This window comes from Camelus dromedarius, chromosome 31, assembly GCF_036321535.1.
Source record: "Camelus dromedarius isolate mCamDro1 chromosome 31, mCamDro1.pat, whole genome shotgun sequence".
NCBI classification, from domain to species: domain Eukaryota; kingdom Metazoa; phylum Chordata; class Mammalia; order Artiodactyla; family Camelidae; genus Camelus; species Camelus dromedarius.
Genome location: NC_087466.1, coordinates 14,405,093 through 14,420,446, shown reverse-complemented (window position 1 = coordinate 14,420,446; position 15,354 = coordinate 14,405,093). Strand labels below are relative to the sequence as shown.

Sequence of the window (15,354 nt, the reverse complement as noted above, 5' to 3'; positions counted from 1 at the left end):
CTTTTCCAAATTTAGTAGGCTTTTGGAGCAAGGTTTAAATGAAATGTGTATAACCTTGACTTCCAAAAACTAATATTTTCCATGTTAGGTGTGTAAATTAAAGTCTTAGGATTATACATAAGATGCATTTTCATTCAAGAAGCATTGCACTGGATATTACTGATTTGGGGGGGCCTCTATTCATTCTTACATATAAAAAATGAAATTGAAACTTTCAAATAATCTTTGAAATACGATGTCATATAGCTTGTTTTTTCCTTAAGATTATGATTGTTAAAGACTTAAAAGTACCAATTATGTAAATTTCAATAATTATAGATAAGGAGGCCTTTTATGATCGTCTGAGCGTTATGTTAGTAGTCCGGAGGTATCCCAGTCATAGTTTGGATGGCGGTGGGGCAGAGGAAGTGGGTGGGACTTCACAGTAATGACAGATTATTGCAGATTATGTGGCTGCCTGCCAAAACACCACCAGTTGGAGGGAGAAGTGGTAGTTATTAATTGTATCCTATTAATTTATACATGTTTATTTAACCAGTTATAACTGCTGGTTTCATGCCCAGATGACAAGTTTTAAACTTCTAAATTACTTGACATGTGCTTAATCTTGTTGACTTTACCATGGTCGCGTCCGTTATCTGCAGTCTGCAAAGATCACATTGACTCTTTTGTGAAAGACTATGTGTTAGCAAAAAAAAAAAAAAAAAAAAAAAAAAAAAAAGAGGGACGAGGGGAAACCGAACTTGAAACCGTAACTGCTTTACCTTCTAGTTAAAAGTATTGCAGAGTTAAAATGTAAAGTGTCTGATCATGTTCAGACAATTTATATAAAATACTAATAAAACTAGTCTCTTGTGGAGGAGTTTGTAGTTCTCAATTGTTCTGGTTCGTCTTGAAGTGGAGATTCTTACTATTGCAACATAAAAGGAAGCTTTGTGGAGGAAATACGACATCTCTGCCCAGATGCATAAGGAGGAAAGTTATTTTTAAAAGTGTTTTCTTATGAATATATTTTATGTACTGAGAAGTATCTTTAAAATGCTAGTTTCTATGTCAGGGCCATTAGTAGGAGTTACGTAGGTTGCTCAGATCACTGGAATTCTACTAAGAAAATACTTTTTTAAAGCATTTTCATGTTACCAATCAGCCTAATGTGTCTTGACTTGGCTGATCTAAGTAGCATTTTTTTTAATGTGATCAAATGAAGAAGATAGTGAGATCCTGTCAGTATCACCAAGCAGTACCATAATATGTGTCCTACTAGGGACAGTTACCTCCCATTTCATAACAGCGTCCCACTCTCTTTCAGGAATAGAGTATAGTGTTCAGTATGAGGAAAGGTTAGAAATGAGTCAGAGAATCTATCCATTTGTATCACTGACAGCAGTTCTTAGAACTGAGGCTCCTCCCAAACCGTTTTACACAGTGATCAGCAAATCCAGGTTCCTTAACTCTTACTTTTGGTTTTGGTCACATATATTTGGGGTTGGCAGTATAATCTAACAATTAACAAGAGCATGTCAGATGAACACATCTGCCACTTACTAGCTCACTATCTTTGTGACCTTGTACAAATCACTTAATTCCCGAAGTCTCAGTTTCTTCACCTGTAAAATGGTCATAATCATAGTACCTACCTCACAGGATTGCTGTGAGGATTAAATGAGATTGTGTATGAAAAGCACAAGTTTGGCCACACGTTGTAAAGGAAGAACTCAAGGAGTGATAGTAGATAGGGTTATTTTTGCTATTTTGGAACATCTCAGGTCTGATTCACAGTTCTACCAGAAAATGATTTTGGGAAGAGATATAAAACAATACATGTTACACCAGAAATTGATACAATGTTGTAAACCAACTCTACCTCAATTAAAAATAAAATAAAATAAAAACAAAACCTGCAGTCATATGTAGGTAATAGGATCAATGTTAAAATAATAGAAGAATTTGAAAGGACTATGGGAGCACGTAAATTAAGATCTATAGATCTTCATTTATGCTACTGCTCTTAGCACATTATGTGCTTACTACCCATTCTAAGGGAGAGTGGAAGCAGGAAAAGAGTTCACTGTAGACTTAAATATTTAGTAAAAAAAATTAGCCTGCCAAATTTAGCTTAGTAACATTTTTCTCTTTGTTTTTCACTTCAGGGTATTTCTTTGCAATTTGATAGCACAGCTCAGGAAAGCAATATGGCAGAGTATGGATTTCTTAATTCATTTTCTCACTAGAGTTGGTTGGTTTTCTTCTGATTGGATCACGATCAGATAAAGTTGGGGCTGTGCTTCAAGATTTTAGATCAGCTGAAAAAGCAAGTTAGGTTTTTGGGGGATGGTTTTTCTTTTCCCCCCATGGTAGGGGAATGGAACCAGACAGTAAAGAATATACATTTGAGTATAAAGAAGATTTTTTTTTTTGTTTTCACTGTGTTAATCTCTGGGGGCTCACATCCTATAATGGGTTAATTAACTTTGTATTGAAAGATGTATTGAAAAACAACTAATTTTTACCTAAGCAGATTTCATAGAACTGTGTTAGCAAAGCAGTTTTGAAATTTGGGGGCACCTGCAGTAAATCCAATAAACAAAACAATGAAACTACTTACAGGGTACTTGAAAAACATTTGACCTTGTGAATATATTTCTAGTGTTTGAAATGTCCAGGTCTTAATCCGTGGTATAATCCCTTTACCGAGTAGCCAGCCAGTTCCTGGACTAGTCTCAGTCTTGTCCTTGTTTCTGGTACCCCCTAATTTTACAATCTCAAGGCCCATCATCTTGCCACTAAAATACACTGTCTCCATGCACACCTATCCCACTCAGACCCTTATTACCTTATCCCTATATTACCACAATTGCCTTCCTTCATTTCCCTCTGTTTTTTCCAACTCATCCTGATTAACCATCTTTAAATGCTATTACTTTCCATGTGTCACTCCCCTTTTCAGAAAGCTTCATTGGTTCCCTGTTTTCCACCACATTAAATCTAACCTCCTCTGCCTGACTTTCAATGCCTTTCCTAATCTGTCCCACACTACTTATCCAACTTCATTTCCTGTGTTCTTTGGCCCACTCTTTCTGCTCTGTTGAAGTCAGCCTGTCGTTCAAACACTATACTCATTCAAGTCTGTGCCTCTGGTACTATTAGTTATTTCACTCAAAAGCCCTCCTCTCTTCTCTCTGCCTTTTCAGATTTTACCTTTTCTTCCAGACCCTGTGTAAAGTTTACTTCCAGTTTGAAACTTTTCCTTACTATTTGAGCTCTTACTGTTTTCCTGCAAGCTCCCAGGTGATTTTTAAATTGGCAAACCAGTGAACAAAAATGTGCATAGCATTTTCTATCATTCACTGTCTTATCTTCACTGATGATATAAACCTTTTTAATACAAGGACCACATCTTACAATTAAACCTTTCACTATTCCTAGCGTAATGCTGAGGTACCTGACTTTTATTTGAAGGAAAAGAAAGTAGTGGAACTGTTTCACCATACTTGCCTAAAAGTAAGGTTAATAACCTGGTAATATTGAAGGGATCTGAGTATTTTTCCAATTTGGGTCAGGTCTGTCTCCTCATTTATGGAAATAGGCAAGGCAAATAAAGACAGTTTTGTGACTGGTTATAGGTTGACGTGTTTGCTTTTCTTTATGAGAAATTATGTATGTGTGTGTGTGTGTGCATCTGTAAATATACATACATATGGTTTTATTTTCTTTCTTAAAATGATACAACCAGCTGCACATGGAGAGGTGTAGTTCTGACATTAACAACTTTTCATCCTCTCACTATGGATTAAGTGTGATCAGTACATTTTATATACCAAGAAGTATTCTTACTCAATTCTTTAAGTAAACTAAGTACAATTAAATGCCTACTGTGTGTAAGGTTAGGCTCTGTGAAGGGATACTGAAATTAATTACATATGATTCCTGCTCTCACAAAACTATTAGGGAAGACAAAATATATACTCAGAAGCTTAAACATAGTACTTGTTACTTTAATTGAATGTCAATTGCTTTACTTCTTAGTCTGCTGTCTTTTGAAATAGTACATGCCTTTCTTTGTATTGAGGCCAAACTGCGTATAGGACCCCCAAATGAAAACGTTTTGTTTCGTTTTCCCCTTTATTTTTTTTCCAGTTTTATTGAGGTTTAATTGACATACAACATAGTACTTGTCCAAAGTATACAATGCAATGATTTGATATATTTATATATTGTGACATGACTACCATACTAAATTTAGTTAACATCAATCAAGGGATGTAATGGACAACATGATAAATATAATTAAGACTACTATATGTTAAGAATGAAAGTTGCTAAGAGTAAATCCAAAGAGTTTTCATCACACACACACCCCACACACACAAAATCTGTCACTTTACATAGTTAGTTTTTTTCCTTGTGAGAGAAATTTTAAGATTTACTCTTTTAGCAACTTCCAAATATACAATACAGTATTTTCAACCATAATCACCATGCTGTACATTACATGTCCAGAACTTATTTATCTTACAACTGTAAATTTTAACGTTTTGAACACCTTCACCCATTTCCCCCACCCTCTCTACCCTCTGCCTCTGGCAACCACCAGTCTGTTCTCTGTATCTATGAGTTAGGTTTTTTCAGATTCCATGTATAAGTGAGATCATACAGTATTTGTTTTTCTCTGTCTGCCTTATTTCATTTAGCATAATGCCCTTAAGGTCCATCCACGGCACATCCAGGTCACAAATGGCAAGATTTCCTTCTTTTTTATGGCTGAATAAGATTGTATTTTGTGTATACACACACACATACTTACCGAATTTTCTTTATCTATTCATCTGTTGCTAAACACTTAGATTGTTTTCAAGTTTTGGCTATAGTAAATAACGCTGCAGTGAACATGGGGGGTGCAAATATCTTTTCGAGATAGTAATTTCATTTCCTTTGGATATATACCCAGAAGAAAAATTGCTGGACAATTTGGTAGTTCTGTCTTTAAATTTTTGAGGAACCTCCATACTGTTTTCCATAGTGGCTGCATCAATTTACATTCCCACTTTTTTTTCTTAGTATGCATACATTCCTTTGTTTTATATCTACTGCCAAACAGCAGATAGGACATCCAAATGAGAACTTTTAAAATACAAAATGTTTTATACAGTAAAAGTATGGATATTTGGAAATGTCTAGTTAATGCTTTGGATTTGGTGTTAATGCCTGGTTGTAGATACAGCCCGTAATACCATACTCTACTTGTTTATTCAATAAATATTCACTGAGTATCTATTTGTGTCAGACCTTATACTAGTGCTGAATAGGACTATATCTTTTCTTTAACTAAAAAGCAGAAAATTAAACTATTTGGCTTACCCCAATGCTATAGAGATCCATGTGATTCTAGAAAAACACATAGGAAGGGCACTGAATCATCCTCAGCCTAATGACCTGAGCTGGCGTACAAAATATGTACTCCTTACTCCTGGTTATGCTTCAGATTGACCTCATAAACTTACACCAGTCACTTAAACCTGTTACTCCACAGAATGAAAATAATAATGATTGCTGATTATTGAGTGCTTGCTAGTTACCACATATTGGAGTATGATCCTTATATAACAAATGTCTCAGTGAATCTTCTGACTCCTCTGCTATTGGCTAGGTCTCACACAGACACACATACAAACACTTTACAGTATACTGATGGTCGGAGAGGTTAGGTATTTGCTCAAGGTCAGTATAAGAACCCAGACTTAAGCTCAGTGCTGTGCCTTTGTTCATAATCGTCATGCCATGCTACCTTTCATTGAGAAGATTGGAATTAAATGAGTCTGTAACATAGGGTACCATTAGTGCCTGCAGGATAATTGCTACAAGTCCAAGATGCCATTCATTTATGACCATAAAATCTGGTTAGATAACATGCCAATGATTTAAAAAAAATTGAAATTACGAACTATTTAATACAGTTTAGGATTGTTAAAAATCATTTCAGTATACAAAATAACAATAAAGTTTTTCATTTGTCAAGGGCTTTAGAGTTTACGTAGTGATTTCACATTAATTCGTGAGTCTCACCACTTTGTGTTTTGACTTTATAGGTGGTATTATTGAGGCTTAGAGAAGTTAAGTGATATCCTTAAGATCACACAGCTGGTAAGTGGCAGAAAGAACTTAAACCTAGGTTTGCTGACTGAAAGGTTGGACCTCTTTTCCATTATACCACAGATCCAAGTCGAGTTAGTCAGGAGACCAAACTCACAACAGTTTTTTTCTTTTTTTCTAGTTAAGCTAAAATTCACATAACATAAAATTCATCATTTTAAAGAGCACAATTCAGGTTTTTAGTCTATTCACAATGTTGTGCAACCATCACCACTATCTAATTCCAGAACATTTTCATCACCCCAAAAAGAAATCCTGTACCTGTTAGCAGTTACTCTCAATTCCCTCCATCCCCTGGCAACCACTAACTTATTTTCTGTCTCTGCAGGTTTGCCACTTCTGGATATTTCATATAAATGAAATCATACAACATATGGGCTTTTGTGTCTGGCTTTTCCACCTAGCATAATGTTTTTAAGGGTCATCCATGTTGTAGCATATATCAGTACTTACTCCTTTTTATGGCTGAATTCTGTTTGATTTTATGGGAGGTCCACATTTTGTTTATTCATTCTTCAGCTGATGGACATTTGAGTTTCCACTTTTTGACTGTTATGAACAGTGCTGCTGTGAACATTTATGTACAAATTTTTGTGTGAACATATGTTTCCAGTTCTCTTGGGAGTAGAATTGCTTATTTTTTATAAAATAATTGAAATGAAAGTGTTTTGAAATGATTTCTTTCAAATTATTTTTTTAAGCACTACCCCCCACCCCCAATGCATGCACACAGTGTTGTTTATCTAGCTAATTTGTTTCCCAGATCTTTTCTTCAAAAATCAGGCAGAGCCAAACTTCAGCTCAGATCTTGGAAAAGCGGTCTGTAATTCTAAATTAATCTGGGTTCAGCACTCCCTACTACATTCAAGGCGTTATGGAGGACAAATAAGTAGATAAGATTCCTACTGTTAGTCATATTTGAATAGTGGTTAATAAATGTTCATGTCCTTTAAAAGCAAGGCAGAATGACATCAGCGCCACAAAGTTGTTGAGTATTGTCTGCACGTGAAAATGGAAGAGATTACTTCTGTACCAGGGAAATGGGGTAACTTGGAGACAGAATTTGAGCTGAGTCTTAAATACTGGGTAGTTTTTCAGCAAGTGTGGTTGCACATAATCAGTGTATTTTTTAGCCCACTTCAGGCATTGGGAATGAAGTATAGAATACTTAGGGATAGTGGCAAATCAAAGGCCCTGGAATCACATGCCAAAAGGTTTGATCTTTACGTAGTAGATGTTGGGGAGCCATTTAAGGTGTTTGATTAGAGACTGATGTAATCAGAGCCTTTGAAAGGTTACTCCATCAATAGTTTGTAGAATGACTTAAAAAAAAAGAAAGAGATTGGAAACGGGAACTTAACTGGTAATGAGGTTCTGGAACTAGGACAGCCTCAATGGAAAGAAGATCAGCCTGTAGGAGATTTACTGAGGGTGTCCACAGCTTCAGAGAGAGAGCTGAAAGCATATCAGGTAAATTAGAGGAAGTGCAGAGAGAAGAGAAGAGGCCCAGCGCAGACTCTGTGTTAAGAGGGAAGAGGACAGGCCAGCAGAGATGGTTGGAAAGGAACTCAGAGAGCAAAGTGCCACACAAACCAAGAAACTGGAACCGTGTAGGGAGATGCTCCATGAAGATCGTGGAAGGATATGACCTGGGAAGAACCTGACTTGATCTGGAGACTAGGAGATTGGGAGCTAGGGAGTTTAATAGTCCCAGGGTATCTTCCTGTCAGGGAAAGTTCCCTCTCCTCCCCTCAGTAAATGATACCTTGAGTGTATTGTAGGCCAGAAAGAGTCAGTGGAGAGCAATGAAAGATTTAAGAAAAAGGGGAAAAGTGAATTAATGAAATGAGAAGGTAATAGGATATAAAATTAAGCCGTTAAAATTTTTTTTTTATTTTGGGGGGGAGTTAATTAGTTTTATTTATTTTTTAACAGAGGTACTGGGGATTGAACCCAGGACCTCGTGCATGCTAAGCATGCAGCTCTACCTCTGCGCTATACACTCCCCCGCAAGAAGCCTTTACTTGGTGGTGATGTGGAAAGGTGGTTAACCTGAAAAAGGGAGACTGAAGGGTAAAGAGAAATTTTAAGGTAGAATGAAGAAAAACTGAGGAAGCTTACACTGAATGGCCACAATGTAGAATTTATAGTATCATTGCTTATTTGTAGTACTATAGATCAACTAGTTAGAAAATACCTTAATTTACTTCAGGCATATGTAGAAAGATTGAATTCTGTCTTTCCATCCTATGTAAATGTTTTATTCTTTAAGCTGTGTATTGAACATATCTTTGCCTTTGCTTTTAAATAGAGTTTTCTCCCCAAAGCATAGCTACATGATGTAATAGAATATATAGACTACAAGTTAAGCCTGTTGAGTCCATTTTTCCGATAATGATTCAAGCTGCATATTTTAAGTGCTAATAATAGTTGGAACTCAAGTAAGATATTTTGTTTTAAAGTTAGTTCATAATCCTCAGTTTGGATTCTTTTCATACAACTGTTTTATTCTCTCTGAAAGATGCCTAAAACTAATATTATATTTTCTACAGGCTAGAAATTTGTTAGTTCCATTTTGTAGTGTGGCAGGCACATTTTAATCTGCACAATTATTTATTTAGTTAAAAGTAATAATGATGAATTTATATCACTCTGAAATGATAAATTCCCTATTGTAAGGTGTTGTGAAATCAGTTGCTTGTTAATCCTGAAGTTCGGAGTTCCCAGCAGGAAGACTTGTTGGTAAATGAGTAGATATGGAAGCTAAGATCTCCTTTATTCTCTTTAACTTTTCCTCCTTTTCTGCACAAAATGGTGGGAAGTCCTTGACCAATATAGCTCTTCTTATATAAATTTTAACAACTATGTAAGTTATACATGAAGTTTATTTTAATAAATAGAAAATACAGGTGGTAAATTATTTAGAAAAAAAAAAGTTATCTTCTATATCCAAATATTTTTTGATGTATAACCTCCCAGACTTTTTTTCAGATATTTAAAAATAATAATTAGGAAGGTTATATTGCATATATTATTTTATAAGCTGCTTTTTAAAAACTTTACCATATCAACAAATACTCATCTTTCATCTAAATATACTTCTTCCATGTAATTTTTAAGCCAGCATTATTACATGGTTATTCAAGGTGGATTTTTTTTTTTTAGTTTTTATTCTTACAAATTGTTCTAAATAGTTCCTTAGTTATTCTATCTTGCGTACAACTCTAGGTTTCTTTTCAGTCATAGGAGATTCTACAGCAGATAGGTGATAAGAACTTGCTTTCCAAGAACATAGTTTACTTTTTTTTTCAAATAGGATGGATGAGTAGCATTATTATACTGTGTGTCCCAGCCAAGCCTCCTGTTGCCAGGAATATGTTCCCCATTTCCCCATGCACCAGAAACACAAGCTAATAGTGTTCTGACAATTCTTTCAGCCACCAAGGGCTTAAAAGGATGCATACTTATCTCCCTAAACACATGGCTCTTTTCTTGGCCTTCGTCTATTCCAAAGGAACTCTACCTCCGCTTCTTCCCTTAGACTGTCACCCGTCTTCCTTCCTCGTATATTCCTGCCTATTCTGGACTTTTTTGCTTCAAGTTTTGCATTCAGAAATTCTCACTAAATTCTTAACTAAAAATTTTACTTCAAATTTATACTACTGTAAATTTGAATACAAGCTTAGATGCTGCTTTCACAAAGTAGATGTGATTCAGTAGGCATTTTTTTTAACACTTTATATTTAATGACTAGGTGACTAAGTAGACTGAGCTTACAAATTTTAAGTGACCCTTAACTGGCTAGCGTCTTAGAAAAATAAATTGAGTTGTTATTATCCCGGGCAAGATGAAGGGATATGTGGGTATTAATAAGAGGACATATACTGAGAGACTCAATGAAGTAGTAAAAAAATATAATAATAAAGTATAAATATAGCATGGGGCTCCAGACTCTGAAAAAGCACAGCAGAAAGAGAACTAAATAGTATTAAGTATGGGAAGATAAAATATTATTATTTAAAAAGCCGTAATACTATTAACAGTGTTATCAACAGTAGTAGTGTCAACTGATCATTATTTATTTCGTGGTTAAAAAGGAACCTAATTTATTTTTTTATTTTGACTATATTATTTCCATAGTTTCTAATATGCATTAAGAGAGAAGAGAGGGAGAGAGAGACCCATGGAAGTGATTAAAAAAACAGGACTGAGTGATCAGAAAGTTCTAACTGCCACATACCTTTCGTGTTATTGAACGCATTGTAAAATGATAGCGCTGATACCACACTTCCTAGATGGGATTTTCATCATTGTCAGCATGTGAGTAGGTATTGTTGATGTGAACACTGCTCTCCCTCGTGAGCCTGTTAAGATGGATGGTTGTGTTAGAACGTGGTACTCCGTCTGTTGTGTATGTTAACAGAGATTTACACCAGCACTTTTATATAATAACCGAACAAATCAACTCTATAATTGCCTTTCCTAAATCTGGTGGATTATGTTTACTATGACACCTGCTTTCACTTTGTTCTAAAAGAATCAAGAGCTTGAATTTTTTGTATTTTGGTAAGTCAGAAAAAAAAATTAAAATGTACACAGGATAAAGGGCAATGAGTACATTAGGGACTCTGGGGGAAATGAGTGACACCAGTATAAACAGTAAAAATACACAGGATTAGAAGTCAGCTCATTGTCAACGTTTAAATTTTCAAAGTCCACATAAAGCTTTTTTTTATGCTGTAGAACTTGAATTAAGTTCTAACGAATTTTTACAAGATGCTCTGAGTTTAAAAGAAAACATTAAACCTCAAAAATTCCTATCTCTAAATTACTCTCTTTAAGTACTTCCTTTAATCCAAATGTGTTAATGGTTTAATTTGGAATCACTCTGACACTTTATTCTATAGTTTACCAATGTACCTAGTGCTATTGCCCGCACATATCAAACACTCAGTAAGTATTGTTAATTATTTTACTTGGCATTCTAAGCCCTAGGCTTAAAGTAAAGAGTCACATGTACGGAGTATGGAGACTCCTGAATTTCTGTAACAAACTTTTGCTTTTGATTAATAAATTTACTTCACAGTGAACTGCTATCTAGAAGTTACCAACGAATGTGGAAGGGACCACTGTATAATTTTTTTAAAACCTAAGAAATACCATTAGAGCTTGATATGGAAACTTCAGAACACCTAGTAATTTCTCATTACAATGTCTCACAACAGAGTACCATCAGATATTTTATATTGCATTTTTAGTTTATTGGTAGTGTATAAGCCTGTTATAATATCTGAGTAAAGAATCTGGCATTTACTTTGTTGATTTCTGCAGGCTTCTGTGGATGATAAGCTTCTAACCTTTATTATTTCAAATCTTAAACTAAATGTGCTTCTTTCTTACTGTATAACAAGATCTATTTAACATGTTGGAGAAAATATTAACTTTGCCAAGCTTTGTAAAAGGATAAAATTGAAAGTTATTTCATGTTGTGCTAATAAAACTTTACTGATAGTATTTACATAGCACTGTCAGTTAACAAATTAGAACATAGTCTGTAATTGTCAGCAGATTGATTTCTCATGCTAGCTTTCTCACTGGAAACGCCAATATCATAATAATATCAAAGCTGCCTACTCTCTGGGATGAGGAAGCCACATGATCTCTCCAAACTCTGAAATCCTGTGATTTCAAGCTAATTTCAAATGAAGGAGGAAGTATTTGGCCAAGTACAACAGTGCAAATGTTAAAACACACAAGTGAGAGATTACAAAAGAGTTTTGTTAGCATCGTTTAGTGGACTTTCTTGATAAAAATCTTACTAAAATCATTATTATGGGTAGTTGTATAGTTAAAACAGACCGAAAAAGGACATGTTTTGAAAATAGGCAAAAATGAAATCAACACTTCCCCCCCTTCTTTTTTCCCTAAGTTTGCGTGGTTTCACATTGTGCCTTTATCATTTGTAGCACATATATCAACATTGTCCTGCAAAGGTGACTTAGCCTGGTTATTCACTTATTTTTTTTATTAGATTTAGTTATTTAAATTCATGAAAATGCCTAAGTTTAATTTTTAAAACATATTAAAATTACTATTACTATTAAAATAAAATTTGGCCACATCAGCTAACCACAACACAATATCTGGACCTAATGTTGACTTGTATAGAAGATAATAGAGTTTTTTTAAAAATTAAGAGGTAAGCTGGGAACTTTGAAAATTTGACCTTATTTTTGATGACATTAAAGTTGATTGTTACATTTTAGGTATACTAATGGTATACTTACTATGTTTTTTTAGCAATAGTTCTTTTAGAGATACAGTCTGAAGTGTTTATGAATGAAACGGTATATCTAGGGTATGTTTCAAAATAATGGAGGGTGGACAGTGAGTTGGTAATTTAAAGCTGGGCCTGATGTGGTTCATTGTACTGTTCTGTCAGCTCTTCATGTGTGACATTTTCCATAATAAAAAGAAATTTCAAAATAACATTTAATACCCATCTAGAAAGTTTTATATATGAAACTATTTAAATGTCTTTATTCCTTGTGAAATGAAAGAAAAGCTTTACCTACAGTAAATTCCATACGTTGCCATTCTCTTCTCATAATCCATGTTCCTGATCCTCTTTTCTTGCTGTTAGAAAAGAACTGTTAAAATTGTCACATGGTAGAAAAAGAAAGTAAGGGGGACAAAATCACTTCATTGTGCCCAGAAGGAATTATATTTAACTCCTTTGCTCTTCCCTTTCCAACCTGGCAGAGAGTTTTCTCTCTCTCTCTTTTTTTTTTTTTTTTTTTGGCAAGGGGTGGTGTGGAGGAGTTAGTTTCAGTACCATCACATTAAAGAGATATCGTTCAATTGTATCTGCGTTTTATCACAAATACTTATATATATGCACAGAAATGTATGGAAAATACTTAGTTATTCTCCACAATTCAGATTTATAATTTATTCCCTCCAAAGATCAATATTTTATTTCCTTAAGCTCTAACTGGTTGCTAAAATAGCCCTTTTGTGTTTTCAGAGATGTAAGTGTAATTCCTTAATAGCATGAATATGGCACGTGAAAATGGTCATTTTTGAGGACAGAATGGACCACCAACATGCAAGATTTTGTGAAATATAAAAAGTTTATTTCTTCAAAATTTAAAAAATTGGTAGAAGGGGTATTTCAAATTAAAAACTAATTTAAAACAGCATGTTTGTATTGGAAGGATTTGCAGAAAAGAGCAACTAAAATGCTCAATAAATGTCTCTACTTCACAGCCCCGTGATATGATTCATTACACAGCTTCAAAGATAACAATGTTATAAACCATTCAGGCCAGTAGTTATGAAGACTTAACTTCTACAATTGCAGGACTTTGGGGAATTGAGTTTTCTGGTGAATTGTTATGAAGAACTGGGAATTCACGTCAAGCCCTTGTCTTGGTTTCTTACCTTCTCTGTCTCCTTACTACTGTGCATCCTCTTCACTGCCATCAGAGTTAACTTTCTAAAAGACAAATCTGATCATCATTCACTGGCTTCAAAAACTCTAGTGTCATCACATTGTTCATACGAAAGCCTGACTTGTCTTAGTGTAGAATCCACAGACTTCTAGCTTCATCCTGCCACTCTCTTAGTAGAGACCTGTATAAACTTAAGCACATCAAGCCCTTTGCTGGCCCCAGGGAATCCTGTGCTTTTCTTCTACCACGGCACTTTTGATTGCTCGATTCCCTTTGCTTGGAACGGTTTTCCTCCACTTCCCCCATCTCATCTTTAAGACCTGGCTAAAAGATCACACCTTTGAAGCCTTCCCCCAGGTACCCCTGACAATGCTAGTTATTCCCTCCTCTGGTTTCATAAGCACTTTTCATCATGTCACTGTTTTTTGTACTGTATTCTAATTATTTGGTTGTGTTTATTCACCTTTTCTATTGATTGTTTCATTCATTCAGTCATTCATTCATTTATCAGGTATCAATTGAAAAGTTACTATATTCTGGACAATGGGCACTACAGATAAGAGTGGTGATTAAAACAGTCTTTGCCATCTGCTAGTGGAGGACACATACATTTTTTTAAAAAATCACGAAAACATTTATATAATTAGAATTGTGACATCAGTGAAGGAGGAGTCTCAATACCCAGATGGCCCACCCTCTTTCTGCCCACTTCCACTCCACCAGCACCTAAGCTAGTGCCTCACACACGAGCAACTCAGTAGATGCTTTAAAAAGTGAGCGATGAATGTATGACTGTACATGAACCACATGGAATATTTTAGATTAAACTTTAGTTTGAGATTCTGTAGATTCACACATAGTTGGAAGAAATAATTTAGAGATCCCTCACACACTGTTTCCCAGTTTCTCCCAGTGATAACATCTTTAAAAACCATAGTACAATATCACAGCTGGAACACTGATAGTATTCAGAATTCTCCCCAGCTTTATTGGTACTCATTTGTGTTTCTATTTAGATCTGTGTGATTATTTACATATGTAGATCTGTATCTGCCACCAGTCAAGATAAAAAAGCAGTTCCATCACCACACCTGCTACCATCCCCTTCTTCCCAACCCCTGTCTTTAACCCCTGGAGACCACTAATCTGTTCTGCATTTCTACAGTTTTGTCATTTCAAGAAAATTATAAAAATGGAATCATACAGTATAACCCTTTTCTTTTGTAATTCAGTATAATTCTCTGGGGATTCGTCCAAGTTGTTGCATGTATTGTTAGTTCATTTGATACCTTAAAAATTTAACTCAAATGGATTACAGACTTAAATATAGACATAGAAAATAGTCCTTTTATTGCTAAATAGTATTCCATGGTACAGATGTGTTAACAGCTTGTTTAATAATTTATCCATTGAAGGACATCTAGGTTGTTTCCAGTTTTGGGCTGTTAACAAATAATGGCTACTATGAACATTTGTGTATAGATTTTTATGTGAACATATTTTTCCATTTCTCTGGGATAAATGCCCAGAAATGCAGTTGCTGGATCATGTGGTAATTGCATGTTTAGTGTTTATAAGAAAGTGCCATGCTGTTTTCTGGAGGGCTATACGATTTTATATGAAGGAGAGCAACGTAGGAGAGATACAGTTTCTCCATATCCTTACCAGCCTTTGGTTATGTCACTATTTTTTGTTTTAGCCATTCTGATAAGTGTATAGTAATATCTCATTGTGGTTTCAATTTGCATTT

At 35.0% G+C, this 15,354-nt stretch overlaps 1 protein-coding gene across 3 annotated transcripts in view; it reads left to right on the top strand.

The window, feature by feature from the left end:
• The window catches only part of TAOK3 (TAO kinase 3), a 144,424-nt gene that overhangs the window by 10,034 nt on the left and 119,036 nt on the right, over positions 1–15,354 (top strand). The window lies entirely within an intron of this gene.